This window comes from Mastigoproctus giganteus, chromosome 9, assembly GCF_048544385.1.
Source record: "Mastigoproctus giganteus isolate SK-2022 chromosome 9, ASM4854438v1, whole genome shotgun sequence".
Classification (NCBI taxonomy): Eukaryota; Metazoa; Arthropoda; class Arachnida; order Uropygi; family Thelyphonidae; genus Mastigoproctus; species Mastigoproctus giganteus.
Window position 1 is genome coordinate 115,498,287 of NC_143583.1, and position 16,521 is coordinate 115,514,807.

Below are 16,521 nucleotides of genomic sequence, written 5' to 3' on the forward strand. Positions count from 1 at the left end.
ATTGCAAGATCTAACTACCAAGTGCCATATACAGACTACAAATCAGTCATAAAAAACGTGTGTGAAGAGCAATGGTTGCAGATCTGGCAGGCTCAGTGCAGCAATAAAATGCTTCAACTTAAACAGGAACCTAAGTTGTGGCCATCAAGCATGCGATCAAATAGGCAAGAGGAGGTGATCCTGACTAGGACGCGTATTGGGCATACGTATCTAACCCATATCTATCTACTCAAGGGGGAAGATCTGCCTATTTGTACATTTTGTCAGACTACACTTACCGTGAGGCATATTCTAATAAATTGCAATCATTATAATAATTATCGAAACAACAAAATTTTCAAATCGCTTTCACATCTGCAAGAACCTTTGACATTACCCCATCTGATTGGAGGCAATGCAAATTTAGCTGAGTTCTTTTATTTCTTAAAGCAGACGGGATTATTTTACAGATTTTAATTGGTAATTGCACTACCGAATAGAATCGGGCACAATATGGCCTTAGCAGCCCTTGTGCCATTAAACAACATACCAACCAACCAACCATAACGTCAAAGTGCATTTTTTGTCAAGGATCTGGGTATATTCTAACCATGTGTACACCATATCCAAAAATTTCATTACTTCATACAGCATGTTCCACCCACTTTTTCTTACTATTGATTACACCATGAATTGTCAAATAATAGAATAAGCTTATCTGTGAAAAGATCTAAACCTCCCAATTTCCACTTGCAGTCTGCCAAACCCCATGTACTTCTTCTGACCGAATCTCAGTTATTGGTTGATTCAACTACTGCTCATCTCAGTTGCCCAAATTACTCGCTGTATGATTCCTTTCGCCTCAAAGGTGGTACTTGTGCATATGTCCAAAGCACTCGAAGGTGGTACTTTGTCATAATTACAGGAAGCTTTGTCATGTGCAGTTTATTTATGAAATTATTTTTATTCAGATGTACAGTAGTATGTGTTAAATATTATTATTACAAGAAACTGTCTGACTCTTTTCAATCCAAATGCATTGAAAATCTGGCACATTTTACAAAAAAACACCACAGAAATACTGAAATCAATCCCACACTCATGTCATTGACTGCATTTATCTTAAAGAAAGAGTACATTTCTTAATATAGCACAAGCTGCTCTTGCAATTACAGCTATGTGTTTTGTCATATAGCACTTTTGTGAACTGTTGACCAGTTTGGCATCACTTTAGAACAGCTGCAATTTAAAAGAAACAGAAATTGACTAGTGTGTGGGTAAGCTGGAAAAATATATGCTTGATTAAATCTATGATTAATCTTTTCTATAAATGGCAACTTACTGACAAATGCACACAAATAGATTTAATTCTAACAAGGTTTTTGTTGCTGTGATAACTAGTCATGTCAGTTGCACAACAAGTTATAATTGCAGTAAAAACAAAACTCAGCAGTGATTGTTATTATGTGCAAGAAATTGAATTTCTCCATAGTACATTATACTTACTCCTTACTGCTATCCAAGTACAGTATCCTCCTGCATTTATCAATGTTAACCCAGTGGCAGTGGTACCCCAAAGTGGGGCAAACACCACTTAAATAAAAGGTGTAAAACTGTAGCTTGTTTTTTAATTTTTTATTAAAAATTAAAGTACCACACTGCAATTCATTAAGAAAAGATAAAGTAGTGGAATTGTTCAAGCAGAATTCAAAAAACCCAAAACATTTTCCATAAATTTAAAAAAATTTCAGTGCCTATCAGATGACCTACCGCTGTTTTTGCTACCATCCACATATGTACATGAGGTGCCATATTAGTGTCACTTGGGCATCAAAATATCTAGACACTGCCCTGGGTTTTATTGTACTGAATTGATATTTTAAAGTAATATATCTGACACTAATCTGATAGTTTATATCTGTTAACTGTATTTTTGAAAAGTTATTCTTCATACTTGAATAATATAAAATTGCAAGTCACACTTTCATTCTACCTTTCAGAGAAACAAGATGCAAAAAATAATCTATCTTGGACAGGTTTGTGCACAAGTTAATTTAAAAACAAACTCTACAGGTTAACTTATGATTTCTTCTGTCTACTTCTAGCAAAACCAATGAGTAGCTAGTATTTGTAGAAATATATCAATACAATACCAAAACATTTTAAACAAAAGTTTTTAGTCAGGAATCAACTTATTTTAATCCTGGCATTTGCAATTTGTTGATTAGCCTAGAACATAACCAGTGACAATAGAAGTTTTGCTATGATACAAAAGCATATGTTATGAGGGGTTCCATATTTTTTATGTTATATTCTTCTTTCCTGAGATATATGTATGGCACTCTTTATATCTGGCAACAGATTATCCAGGTTTAGCCCTGATCTTAATTTTTATATGTATGACATGCCTCCACCTCACCTATCGGCACAAGACATGTCATGCATGTCTTTTGCCAATAAGTGAGATAGAGAATTTTTATTGCATTTCATATTTTCTTGAAAGAAGGTTAGTTGAAAAGAACCTAAAAAAAAAAATGGAGACAAAGACAATTGCATCTTAGAATTTTTTTTTCTTATTACATATGATTGAAAATATTGTTTGGTTTACACTTCATATTGACTATAGATCAGAGGAGTTTAATATTATCATGATAGTGATTTGAAAGAATATTATCGTTTTAACAGTATTTTGAGGTCGTGGATTTGGACCATGGTCAACTAGGATATTCTTTACTGTACATAAGAGACTTGTATGAATTAACTTTGATTTTTAATGATTTATGATTTTTATTTAGACTTTTACTTTAATCAATCCGCTCTCCTCTTTTGTCTTCCTTTTAGCAAATTTTTGCTACTGATTCCTCCTTTTAAACCACTTGGTCTGATAATCCTAATCAGCCCACCCCAAGGACATCAGTTTTCGAACCAGGAGTTATATGAAATGCTTTTTCTTTTTTTTTTTCCCCTTCAGAAAATTTAATTCTTAGTTATGCCTTTTACATCAATTAATCTTCAATCATTAATAAACTTTTTTTTTTTATTCCACAAAGTTGCCGTTTTCTCTGCACTTCCGCCATCTCTGAGTTAGGCGCTGTATTCCAATCCTTTAAAAGTCCTTAATCTTGTTCCGGAGTGCTTTGCAAACACTGTGCTTGAGCTGATTGTAGTTTACAAAATGGGTTCCACTGAGTGCATCCTTCAGCGAACCAAAGAGCTGATAGTCGGAAGGTGCAAGATCTGGGCTTTGAGAGGGGATGAGGAAGAACAGTGCACCCCAGTTTTGCAGTGGCCTCTTTCTGGGCTTCTTTGCACTTGTCAGCATTTTTGCTACCCACCTGATGCAAATCTTATTGTAGCCTAGTTCCTTTATGATGATTATCAGAGTAGGTTTCCCTATACCCACTGTATTGCACAATTTGCATGTTGTGACGTGGCAGTCCTCTTTGATCAACATGTGGATCCAACTCTTGTCATTGACGTTACTGGCTGGCTGCTTTGGGGTTTGTCAACAGTGTCACTTTTTCCACTCTTAAAGTGTCTAACTCTACTCACATCTACAGTATTGTTACCATAAGCATGTTTTGAGACGTGTGGATTTTGATAGACGTCGGTAAGAAATTCAATAACCACTCTTTGCTTGATAACGTATCTTAACATCTGCTATTTTGAACTATCCATGTGTTGCACTCAAGAGACTAATTGCAGTACTGCTCAGTACAGTGAAACCAGAGACCTAGTGATCACTCAGTGATATGCAAAATGATCTACAGCACCACATTTGAAAGCAAAAAATTAGGAGTGAGTACTTTTGTACTGGTCCTCGTACTTTTAAATAAACCATTCAGCTGACATCCATATTCAAGAGCTACTCAGATATATCATAGTAGGCAAGATATCTTTGTTACCAGGGTATTTCCCTGCCCTGGCATGCAGTTTCTCCTTAAATTGAAAGAAAGTTAATATGCAGTCTGCTGCCTACCTGCAGGGCACCTCCGTAGCCAGGTGGGAAGGAGCAGCAGTGCGTAGCACACGCTTCTTGATTAGACTGGGGTTCGAGCCAGTCACCCCCCAAATATGGAAGACATGAAAGGTCAAATATGAAAGGTCAAGGAATGACCACCGCACATCCTGGAGCAATATGGCCTTGGTTGCTAATGCTCCTAAAAACCAAAAAACAAACAAACAAACAAACAAAACAGTCTACCTGCAGCTGTATTTAGTACACTGAACTGAATATGCTGACTTCTTGCAAGTTCACACAGATGGCTTGACGTATGGAGTCTGCTGAGTTGCACACTATTCAGCTAGCTTTCAATCGCATTTGTATCTCCAGTATCAGGTGTATTGAAGCTTTTACCCATAGTGAGATGTAATCCTCACCAAGTCTTGTTTCTGCTGGATCCCTAGATACATTGGGATTGGAGCATTTTTGTTAATTTTTGTAGAAGTTGCACACTTTTTTAAACACTTTTTTTTTTTTTTATGCAATTTCTTTATGGCATATGGACTCCCTCCCAAAGGGAAATAATTTGGCTGACATTTCAACCAAGTCAGTGGCTCTCACAAATAATCTTGATTCTGTCAGTCAGCTTAATTAAGCTCCATAGAGCACTTTAGGGCTATGAGCCTCGGGTTTCTGAAATAATTAACTGACATGCAAGTTAACTTTCATGTCAGTTAACTATTTTGCAACCTGAGGCTTATAGCCCTAAAGTACTCATGATCTCAATTACATGCACATCATTAGGCATCTCTCACATGGTGGAGATATACTTCACAACTGGACACTCTGCGTATGTTGCTTCGACTATAAGATTGGTACGTCAATTGGTGCTATTTTACAGAGATATTTAGATACGTTGCACTCGCAAGTATACATCTCTTACTTTAGTTATCATAAATTCATTGTCTTGTCTTCTAGAAATTATGAAAATCTGTGTTTGATCAATAAAATATTTACAGTAAAGCTCAATTATTTCTTTATATATATACCAAAAAGAAACGTGAAGGATGTTTGCATAAACCATCTACTGTGCGTGCTCTGCACATGCTCAACTTTTTTATTAGTCTTTTTTTTATTTAACAACTAGGGAAATTTAATGGATACATTTTTTTTTTTTTCATGATAAAATTTTAATATTGTGAATAAAAAAAAATAACATGAAATATTTCCCATATCATAAATAACATAAAAACTATCACAAAACATTCCACAATATAAAAACAAATATTACATAAAAACAAACTTTCTAGAAAAAGTAGACAAAAAAATCATAGATTACATGGGAAAGAAATTTCCCAAATATTCAAGAAAAATTTAATCTAAAAATTGCCAATTTACTTCTTTATTAATATTTGTTGTCTGTCTTCTGCTTTACTCAATAGTTGAGAGATTATTACAGAGGAATGATTTGACATAACAATCTGGATCAAATTGAAGCAATGGTTTTCCATTTAGATGTATAGTCTTCGTAATCTGCAGTGTGTTTAATTGTCGCAATATTATTCATTATGTTGAAAGCTCACTCAGCTAATCACAATGGTTTCAAAGATATTTCTGGCTTTCTTAATTGAAAAGGGAATTTCACTAGATTTCAAAACTGTCTGACAAACTCTAAAATCATTAATTTGTATTTCATATTTTATCAGAAAACAAATTTCGTATTTGGTTTTAACCATCTTGCCGAGACTTTCACATTCCACAATTTCGGGTAGCATATGTTTAAAATTTCTTTCAGTGGTGTCGTCATTTTTGTTTTTTAATTTAAAATCACTGTTGCATTAATAACTTATCCTTTTTAAGGATAAAACAATGCATTTAATAACCTGTCACGAGGTAATTTTTTTGCTTTTGATTTTGATTCCTTCAAATTCTTTCCACTTCAACATGCTCAATTTTACCTTCTGAATTTTTCAAATTATCAATAGCATTGATAGTTCGAATTATTAATTTATATGCTTTTACCATTGTCCTGCAGGATGTCGATCATTAGTGCTAATTTAAGAAATTCCAAATTTAAGTCTGTTTAATAATCTGGAATATTTAACTTCTGATTCAAAATGTTTGCACAAAGAGTTAATTCCTCCAACCCACAAGCTACAAGTTGCCCATCGTGGCCCGAACACATGACCGATTTTTATAGTTTCCCCATAAAGTTCTTTAGCAATCATCCTTAATTCGTGCTAGTTTTTTGGAGATTGGTAATAGTTTTTTTTTTTTTAATTATTGCCTGTATGCCATATTTTAGAACACTTTCTACACAGTAAAAAGCTCGACAAAGTTTCAAAATCTGCCAACATTTCATCATCGTAAAGTTTATATATCTTAATTGCCTCAATTCCACCCCCAATCCAAGTTGCTACTGTCCCCAATTGTTTGAGTTGACCGGGCTAGCCAGGTGGGTAAAGTGCCTGTCTGGCAACGCAAAGGTTGCGGGTTCGAATCCCGCCTTGGGCTTGGATAAGAGTAAAAGGCAAAAACTTTGGGAGGTGCATTATGGCCATAGAAGCCAATGCGACAACTACCAAAAAAAAAAAAAAAACTAATTGTTTGAATACAGTGCAAAATGTTGGAATCGCACGAATATTCAGCTACTGTAAACATAGACGGGAGAAATTTACTGGAAGGCATGGATCACTCACTTCTCCGTAAAACATATGCTTGTTTGTCAGAGTAAAGGGGAACCATAACACAGGTTGACCAGAGACTATTATCCATGTCGAGGAATCTTCTTATTGCTCTGACTGACTATGGAAAGCAGATTGAAGAGCGTGACTTCTCGGTGTGTGACTGCATAGGTTTTATGGACACCACTAACATTGCAAAATGGTAATCCCCTTCACCTTTAATTCGCTCTTTCTAATTGTCTAAAGGCCAGAGGTGAGAACAATGCATACAGAGTTCTCTTAATTCGTTCATTACATGGAAATTTTCTTAGTTCAACAGAAACTATTTTAAATGTGATTACCAAGGGAATCAAAAAAATTTGCTATAAAGAAGTTTGTTAAATAGAGGCCAGACTGTAATTAAATCAAAAATGAAGCAATTTTAAAATACATAACTGATAGATTGCACCATTAAAATCCTGGGAATGGACCCCCACTCGCCCCACCGTAGTTTCGGCTCTGAATACTCAATAATTGTATTCGGGATTTCATTTGTAAAATAATGGTCTCAACAATGGGCTCGCAAATTTTCAAAAAAAAATAACAATGGGCTCTTGTGAGCCCACTATAGCTCACCACTGGTTGCCCACTATTCTAACGTATTGTTTGCATTTCAGAGATTCCTGGCATTTTTAGTGTTAGTATTATTAGTAGAAATGGCCACATGGTGCAAGGAAGCCTATGGCTTATGCTGCACCAGCAAAAAATAATAATAAGAAGAAGAAAAATGGAAATAGACAAATCTGTTTCCCTCCTCTTGTAGGTAACTGTCCAGCTGACCTTTGAATGTCTCCAAACTTTCAGCCTCAACTGCCCGTGTAGGTATCTTATTCCAGTAATTTATAACTCTTTGGCTAAAATAAAACTTCCTGCAATCCGGTCTAAACATCTCCCCCTGTAACTTGAATTTATGGCCCCTAGTTCTAGAATCACTTATAACCGTGAAAATTTTGGCCTCATTCATTTTACTTATGCCTCTCAGAGCCTTAACCACTTCAATCAAGTCTCCTCTAAGGTGCATAGTTTCCAAGCTGTGCAACCCACATATTTTGAAGTCTTTCCTCGTATGGATGCCCTTTTGCCAATCTCATCAAGTGAGTTACCTGTCTTTGGACCCTTTCAAGAAGTTGTCTTTGTGTGGTCTCCATACTTGAACACAGTATTCCAAGTGTGGTTTTAACAATTGCCTTATATAATGGGACTATGATGTCCTTATCTCTACTAGCAAATGTTCGATAAATCATCAATAGGACACCATGGGCCTTCCTTCTACCCTGGCTACAATGCTCTGAGAACTTTGTCTGACTGTATCATAGCATCCAAGGCCCTTTCCTCCACTATTGGCTTTAGTTCAACTTCAAGTGTATAAGTTATTTTCAGGTTACTTTTCCTCAGGTGTAATACCTTAATCCTTGCTGGATTAAAGCATAGCTGCCTTTTTTTTTTTTTTTACCATCCCTGAAGTCTACCTAGTCACTCTGAAGCTCTGCTTGGCGGTGATCATTAACTACTCTACCAATCTTTACATCATCTGCAAATTTAGACATCATGCTCTCTATACCTTCATTGTCATTTATGAAAATCAAAAACAAGTGGTCCTAATACTGTGATCCTTGGGACCCACACTGATTATATCAACCCAATCTGAGGAATAACCATTTATCACAACCCTCTGCTTTCTGCCCTGAAGACATGCATCTATCCATTTAAGGATTTCCCCTGTGATTCCAACCTGTTCCAGCTTATAGAGCAGCCATTCATTTTGGATTGAGTCAAATGCTTTGCTGAAATCTAAATAAACTATGTAGAAATTATTCACCAAGTCCAGCTCTTGAGTGACCCTGTCAAAATAGCTAACCAGATTAATTAAACATGATTTTCCCTTTACAAAACCATGGTGCATATCTTTCAGAATTCCATTTCTATCCAAATGATCCTGAATTCCATCCCCGATCATTGCTTCCGTGATTTTCCCTACTACTGAAGTTAGACTGACCAGTCGGCAAGTTCCCATTACACTCTTAAAAAACTGCCCTGATGTATTGGAAATACATTGGCACTTTTTTAATCCAATGGAATCTCTCCAGAGTCTGGTGATGCTCTCATAATTAGCTTCAATGGTTCAATGCACTTACTTGTTGCCTCCCTTAAGATTATAGGGTAAAAAAAAACTGCAGCCAAAAAAAAAAAAAACTCAACCCACTGCAGGATGGAAGCCTCCCGAACAATTCATGTTGAGGGAAATGGACCATAATCTGCCATGTTGGTCCATTGCGGGCTGGCAGATCAACTGTATTTAGCAGTCGGGCTTGAACCCTGGTCTACTCAAGGAGGGTGTGCTACTGCACTCCTGCCCATGACCACTCGGCTATGGAGGCCACCACAAACCCCAGGAGCCTTACTGGCCTGTAGGCTTGAAAGTTATTTTCATTAAATAATCATTCGCAATTTCAATATCATTAATTACATATTTTTCAACTTCACTCCGATAATTTCTCTTTGACAAAGCGTTTTTCTTCTGTAAATATAGATGCAAAGTAACCGTTGAGTTCATCTGCAGCATCAGCTTGGGGTATCTAATATTATCCCACATCCATTACATAAGGGTCTGGATCTGGTTTGTCCTTCTCTTTGCATTTATATATGTGAAGAATTCCTTATCCCCACTCTTTGCTAGCAGATTTTCTATAATCTGCCTTTGCCAGCCTAACATTTTTGTGGCACTATTACAGATCACTTTGTAGCTGTAATAGGCTTCAGTACTTTTTATTGCTGTAACTTTTCCTTGCTCAAGTAATCTGGCAATTTCATTATTCATCCAACTTGGAATCCTCCTCTTGGAGGTTTTTTTTTTTTTTTTAATGGTATATACAAATTCAAGACTTCTGTGTAATTCAATTGTATTCACTCTTTGTGTGATATCTACCCAGTTAATAGAGCTTACGTAGCACCTTAAGCCGTCCTTATTATATAACCCATTCCTTTGCCTTTAACCTCTCTTCATTTTCACCATAGAACTTAGTGATCACTTCCTTCTACTGGTTCCTTTGCTGTCATCCCTATTATGTCATCTGGTTCATGGGTGATGATGAGGTCTAGAATATTCTTTTCCCTGACATGTTGGTACAAATAAAAATCTAGTTGATTTAAAAATTGTCTCCCATGTGGAGCTTCCTTCCCATTTGCTCCAGTCAATTAGAGGCAATTTAAAATCCCCTATAATAAGACATTCATGCTTGCTTTCCTCCGTAGCCAAGTGGGCAGGAGCGGGAGTGCAGTAGCACACGCTCTTTGAGTAGACCGGGGTTCAAGCCCCTGACTGTTGAATACGGTCGATCTGCCAACCCGCACTGGACCAGCGTGGTAGATTATGGTCCATTTTTCCCTCAGCATGAATTGTTGAGGAGGCTTCCACCCTGCAGTGGGTTGATAATGGCTGCACTTTTTTTTCCATTCTATTTGTATGTAAAGGCTCCCATTATAATCTTCACAATCACTTGCCATGTAAATTACTCTCACTCATTGTGCCTTTGCTTCCAACTATCTCACCATACAGATTCTATACTAGCATCTGAAATGTCTGAATCTGGGAAAGCTTTTGTCATTCTCAGGATGCTTTTGATAAGAAGCATGACCCCATCACCCCCTTCTATCTGCCCTATCCTTCCTAAATACATTATACATACTATACTGAAACTCATCCTCCCCTATCTCTTCTGGTGGCACCACTTTTCTCTAAGCCCTATTATGTCAGTGTTACTTATCCTAACCAGCAGTTCAAATTCACTCATTTTATTGACTACACTTTTAACATTACTGTATAAACAATCAAGACTTGGTATTCTTGTATAGTTAACTACCCTGGCACACCCTTAAAAGCTATTTAAGCTCTTTCTTGGTATTAGCTACCTGCTCATTTGAAACATTTCTGTCCTCATAACATCTTGCTAATAGGGTCTGTTGTGGTAACAAACAAGAACTCTTGAAGTATGTGAAAGCATTACTGTGACCAATATTATCAGATAAACATGTATCTATATTACCTTTGTTTCCCCCTCCCCCAAGCTAATAGTTTCCTGAACCTTTAAGGTATTCTCAATAATACTGGCAAAAACCCTTGCACCACCTTTGTTTAAATGTATTTAGTGTCTACAAAACAGATTCTATCTACCTACAAGTGTGGGCCAAGCTGATAATTTCCTCCCATAGAGACCTTGCAGAGTTTAAGGTCTTGAGTTAATTCATAAGACTTTCAGCATATAATCCCTCCTATAATGTCTGTACAGACACAGACATTATGGCCTAATCTGTAGCATTTCTTCAGCACGGTCCTATGTTTGTCTAACAAATCGTCAGATCATGTGCACTTGATCCCCCACATGAATAATAATATTCCCTTTACTCCCCCCCCCTAAAATCTGACAGTGACATCATTAAGCGTTACTCCTGGCAGACACCCTGGTTCTAGTCCACCTATTCTTTTCTTCGTGCATATGGCCTCGCTCCCAAAGTGCAACTGTTTTGCTATGATGAGAGATTAGAGGCAACTAATTAAATTCATTTAATTGCCTTTGGTTCAGTTTAGAAATGTGATTTTATCATATATAGCTAATTAAAAAGGGGGGGGGGGGTTTAAACAATGCCTGATTTTGATACTGAGAGTGGTGTGGTTCACAGGCCACACCACCGTATTATCATGGGGCTATGACACTTGCAGCCATTCAAATCTATACATTTATGGAAACAATATTGAAAATTAACATGCTGACCAAATTGAATGAATATCATGGCAGTTTTATTTTTAAAAATAATAGCTCTAAATATCAACCTTATATATTTGATGCTCTAAATAATTTGTTAGATATAAAGCACTTGTCAGAAGAACCTGCTGCTACTGCTACTACTACAACAACATTCATCTCTTCACAACACGATCCTCTATTTGCTATAATGTCATTTTTTTCATTCTCTGCACCAGGATAGGTGCTGTCTCACATCACATGCACTGATGTGAGACAGCTTCAAGAGCCACTTAACAACTATAGTAACTGATCCCAATTCTATCAATTTTCTCAAGAGTTGTTTTGTAGGTTTCTTGTGCTCTTTGTTTCAACTGTATGTGCTGGGGGGGTGAGATTCATTAATCCTCCAGCTGATGCATGCCTAAATCTCAGTCTTTTGCATAAGTCCTCTGATACCATGGAAATCTTTGGAATAAAGACAGCAAAGGGTTTAAAATTAGGTACTTCTTAATGTGTTCATTATCTTGACAATATAATAGATATAAGACAATTGCTATAATTTTAATTATTATTTAATTTATTTTTAATATTAACAAAATTAACATTAAACCACAATTTAAAAATCATCACAACAGCCGTTAGCTTACTTTAATAAACATATAAATGCACTCAGAAATATTCTGTGGAATATCTTTTAAGCTTATATGGCAAAAATGCTTTTTAAAAATTTAAAGTTTTTTTTTTTTTTTTTTTTTTTTTAAATGAAAGAATTTGAGAACCAGATTTGCTTCTGCAATTGATTGAATTTCTGCAGCCAAACACAGTAAAAGCTTTGGCCATTTCTCAGAAATCAAATCACAAATAAGTCTACAAATGAAATCGATAATATTGTATGCTGGTGTAATTATAAAGTTTATTTTATTTTTTAGTATTGTGGACAATAACGACAGCTGCATGATGAATCAAAGTGCCATTGCATTCAGAAATTGTCATATCAGCAGCCCATGAGTGACTGCTGTATTTGGAATTCAAGCTGCACTAGCTTAATAATAGCACTAAAAAATGGCAAGAAGACTTATAATTCCACTTACAGAATCAACTGCATGGAATATAGTCTGCTAAGTCAACTAAACATTTGACCAAAAACTTGTAATCTGAATTACATTATCAATTGAAATTATAATCCAGCTAACACACTTTAAACTAAAATAATGTCATGTTAAATTCAAACCAAAAGTAAATTAATATTAAACATCTATGCCTAAAATTATAAGTAATTTTGGCAATCTATGACTTTCATTTTTATTACAAACACCTGGTGTTCCCAACAAATGCTTAAGCTTATTATTATATGAACCAGAGCATAGGCATATACAGAACTCATTAAACTCGCATCTGATTTTTTTTTTTTTTTTTTTTTTTTTTACGGACGTTCTCAAATTGCAACAAAATCAGGGATGCAGATTGAAAGTTAAAACTATACTAAAAAAAAAAAAAATTTGCATATCTGTTTGATGGCATTTTAAATTTTTTATTTTTTTCTGGGCTTTGCATATACAGTGCTGTCAGCCATCACTTATTTAATGGTGATCTGCTTGGAAGTATGGTTGCTTTACCTGCTATCTTCTATTGACATTCAATATTTTGAAGAGGTTAATTTTTGGGTTCTTAGCTCTTTCTACCATCTGGTAAATGGATATGCACTGGTATTGCATGTAGTGATAATCATGTTTTAGCAGTTGGGATAGCATGATGAGTGTTCCCCCCCCCCCACACCACTTCCCTCTCATCCAAGTTCCATTTTGTTCTATATGTCAGTGAGTGTGCATACCTTTCTTTAACCTACTTTTAACCGATACTGCCATATATGATCTGAAATTAACAATTACTTTTCAAGGGGAGGTATGTGTGCACATGCAAAGTCAATATAAGTTCTGCATTATTGTTCTTAAATGACAATTTATCAAATTCGAACAAAGTACTATCAAAGTGAACTGTGACTTTATCATGTATACATCACCTTGAATCAATCAAATTTATATATATTTTCGTATTTGCCTTTTTATATATATATATATAGTGTATGCGGTGTAAAGCAGTTTGCATCTTGTTTGTTACTGAGGGTTATTTACTCACCTGAACTTGTGTAAATCCACTTAATTTACTTCGCGTATTTTTTTTATAGTGGAGAGAAATCCTCTAGGCAGTTGAAGAGCGTTTCATTAGTCTTCATCATCATCAGCCATTTTCAATCCACTGCAGGATGAAAGCCTCTCCAGCAACTTTCTAGTTCCTTCTGTTTTGTGCAATGGCTATCCATTTACTACACATGAACTCTTGAATTTCATCTGTCCATCTCCGTCATTGTCTTCCAGGTTTTCTTTTAGCTTCTCTTGGGTACCATTCTGTTATTTTCTTAGTCCATCTGTCATGTCTTTGAGCTCTGTTCTGCCCAAGTCCATTTCAGTTCTTTTTAGTTTCAATAAGAATGACCTTTACTTGTGTTTGCTACTAATCCATGTGTTTCTCTTCTTATCCAGCAGTCTTATTCATAATATTCATTCCATTCTTCACTGCGTATTTTTCAGCTTCTCTTCCATTCTTTTGGTGAGTGCCGAAGTTTCCCTTCCATAACTCATGGTGGGAGTATTCATAGTTTCATTATGGTTCATTGGCTCAAAGACTCGCTTTGAGCACCTATATGGTACAGATTACACTCTTACAGTAGTAATTAGATTACAGACTGATGTAATGTTTAATCTATAATTGATGGCATTAATCTGATCTGATATAAATTTTACCACTCTTCCTTTTACTACCATTCCATTATTTCATAAAAGATTAAACACACACACAGTAAACCCTCGCTAATTCGGATTAATTGAGGGGGAGGGTGGGTCTCATCCGGATTAGTGAAGCAAAAGATAGCCTTTAAAGAACAAACTTTAGAACAAATAAATGCAAAATTTAATAAATAAAACATAGGTAGTGCTGATGAAAACAAATAAAATACCACTGTAGAGTTTATTTAAAAACTATAAAAAGACAATACATTTATCCATCAATAGATGGATAAATGTATTGTCTTTTTATATATTTATCAGATGGCGCTGGCATTGCACGGCAACAACACATGATTGTTTCTGCAGATACCATTTAAATACTGCTTCTTCCAACAACACTTCATTTGGCCTTTTTAATGTCTGTCTATTTGGCACACTGCTTTTATCACTTCCCACGCCGAATTTTAAAGGAAACTTCTTTATAGATTCTTGTTTTTTTTTAATATCTGACAGTCTATTGGCCAATACCAAATTCTTCAGCATTTTTCCCCCCCAGGAACATTTTTCAAGCTCTAAAACTTTGAGCTTGTTAATGATAAAGTAACATGTTTTCTCTTTATTCCACTTTTCAATTCTTTAGAGCCCATAATTATATAAGTTGAACAGTGTGTGTGCACGCACACACATGTATAAAGAAGTACACAATATAAGCAATAACGTCCGTCAGACTCGACAATGTATGTTCCGTTTCTCTCTCTGCGCAGTCAGTGACTCATCTGCCTTCCTAAATCCTGTCTTTCAAAGTACTCAACTATGAACAGAATTTTCCATATTTCAATCTGGATTAACTGTAACCGAATTACTATACAGGGTGTTTATAAATGGTAGGAACACTTTCAGTAATTTATTGCACAAAGACTAGGACAGATATCAGTGTCATATACATACCTTGTGAAAGTGTCTGTCAGTTTTTTTTTTTTTTTTTTTTTTTACATCACATCACTTCAGTGATTCAATGTGGGAACCACATGGGACATGGCAAATGTCCACACAGTAATCATCTAACTCTTTTCATACCCTGTCCAGCATATCCTGTGTGACTGTGGTGGTAGTAGCTTCTTCAATTCTCTGCTTTAGTTCCTGGACGTCACGTGGCAAAGGTGATACATAAACATGATCCTTTATGTATCCCCACAAGAAGAAATCGTTCTTTCAACTATGTTGAAACCATCTTTCAACAAGGCTATACGTGTGGTAGAGTTATGACAGGTAACACCAACTGGCAGTGAATGATGGAACTACACACCTCTGCAGTAACAACTGGGAAACTCGTGTTTTCTCTGTCACATGGTATAAATAAGTAAATGGTATCTCTCTTACTCCATGTGCATGCAATAAATTATTGAAAGTGTTCCCACCATTTATAGACACCCTGTAATAATAACTTTATTTATCAACTTGCTATACATAGAATGAATAATTTGAAAAGTATATATACTAATTGTATCAAAAATAAGTAATGTTAATGAAATCCATTGCGATTCTATCAGTATATTATTTAAAGAAAATAAAGGCATATTACTTGATACCTTATGAACGTTTTGCAGACTTTCTGGAACTGGTCTGCAGACCCCAGTTTAGCAAATGCTGGTTTTAAGAATCTGAGCTGTATGCCAGTTTCATGTGCTCTCTGAGATTGCATGCTAGAATGTGCAGAATATGATTTGAAGTTTAGTTAATAACTATATGGTGTAGTGTTTTTAACTTATCTTGAATGTGTTGCAAAATATGCATGCAATTGTTTTACTTTTAATGTTTATCTTTATAAACATTAACCATATCTTCTCAATCTGTTCTGTTCAATTTATGTTAAGTGAACTTTAATCAAGGAGGGGGAATCAAAGAATGGCAATCTGTGTGCAAGGAACAAAAAAATCCAAATCAATCTCTGAAATTGATTACTCCCTGGGGGTTCAGGTGTTCTAATGTATATTAGAGGGTTGTGTTTTTATATACCAGGGTGTGCAAATAAGTTCTGCTTAAGTGTTTATAAATGATTGTTTAAATAGGAAAAAATCCAGTCAAACCTTCAGGATAAGTCCCTTCTTTAGTAACACGTTGCCATTTTTTGGGATGACTGCAGTCAGGATTAGCAAACCTCTTGCGAAGTTTTTGGATTTGCCATATGCATTTCAGTTTTCCCTGCTCCTAAGAAGGAAGTCAAGAGGTAAACTCTACTTATATGGACATCATTGTCACATTATTGCATTTCTTACCCAGCAACAGAGAAAGTGATATCGGTGTATCAGAATTTTTCTATTGGTGAGATTCAGTATTCTTTAGCGTTCAAA

The 16,521-nt window shown here is 35.7% G+C and overlaps 1 protein-coding gene across 1 annotated transcript in view; it reads left to right on the forward strand.

The window, feature by feature from the left end:
* Positions 1-16,521, forward strand: part of LOC150080665 (alpha/beta hydrolase domain-containing protein 17B) — a 63,221-nt gene that overhangs the window by 45,970 nt on the left and 730 nt on the right. The window lies entirely within an intron of this gene.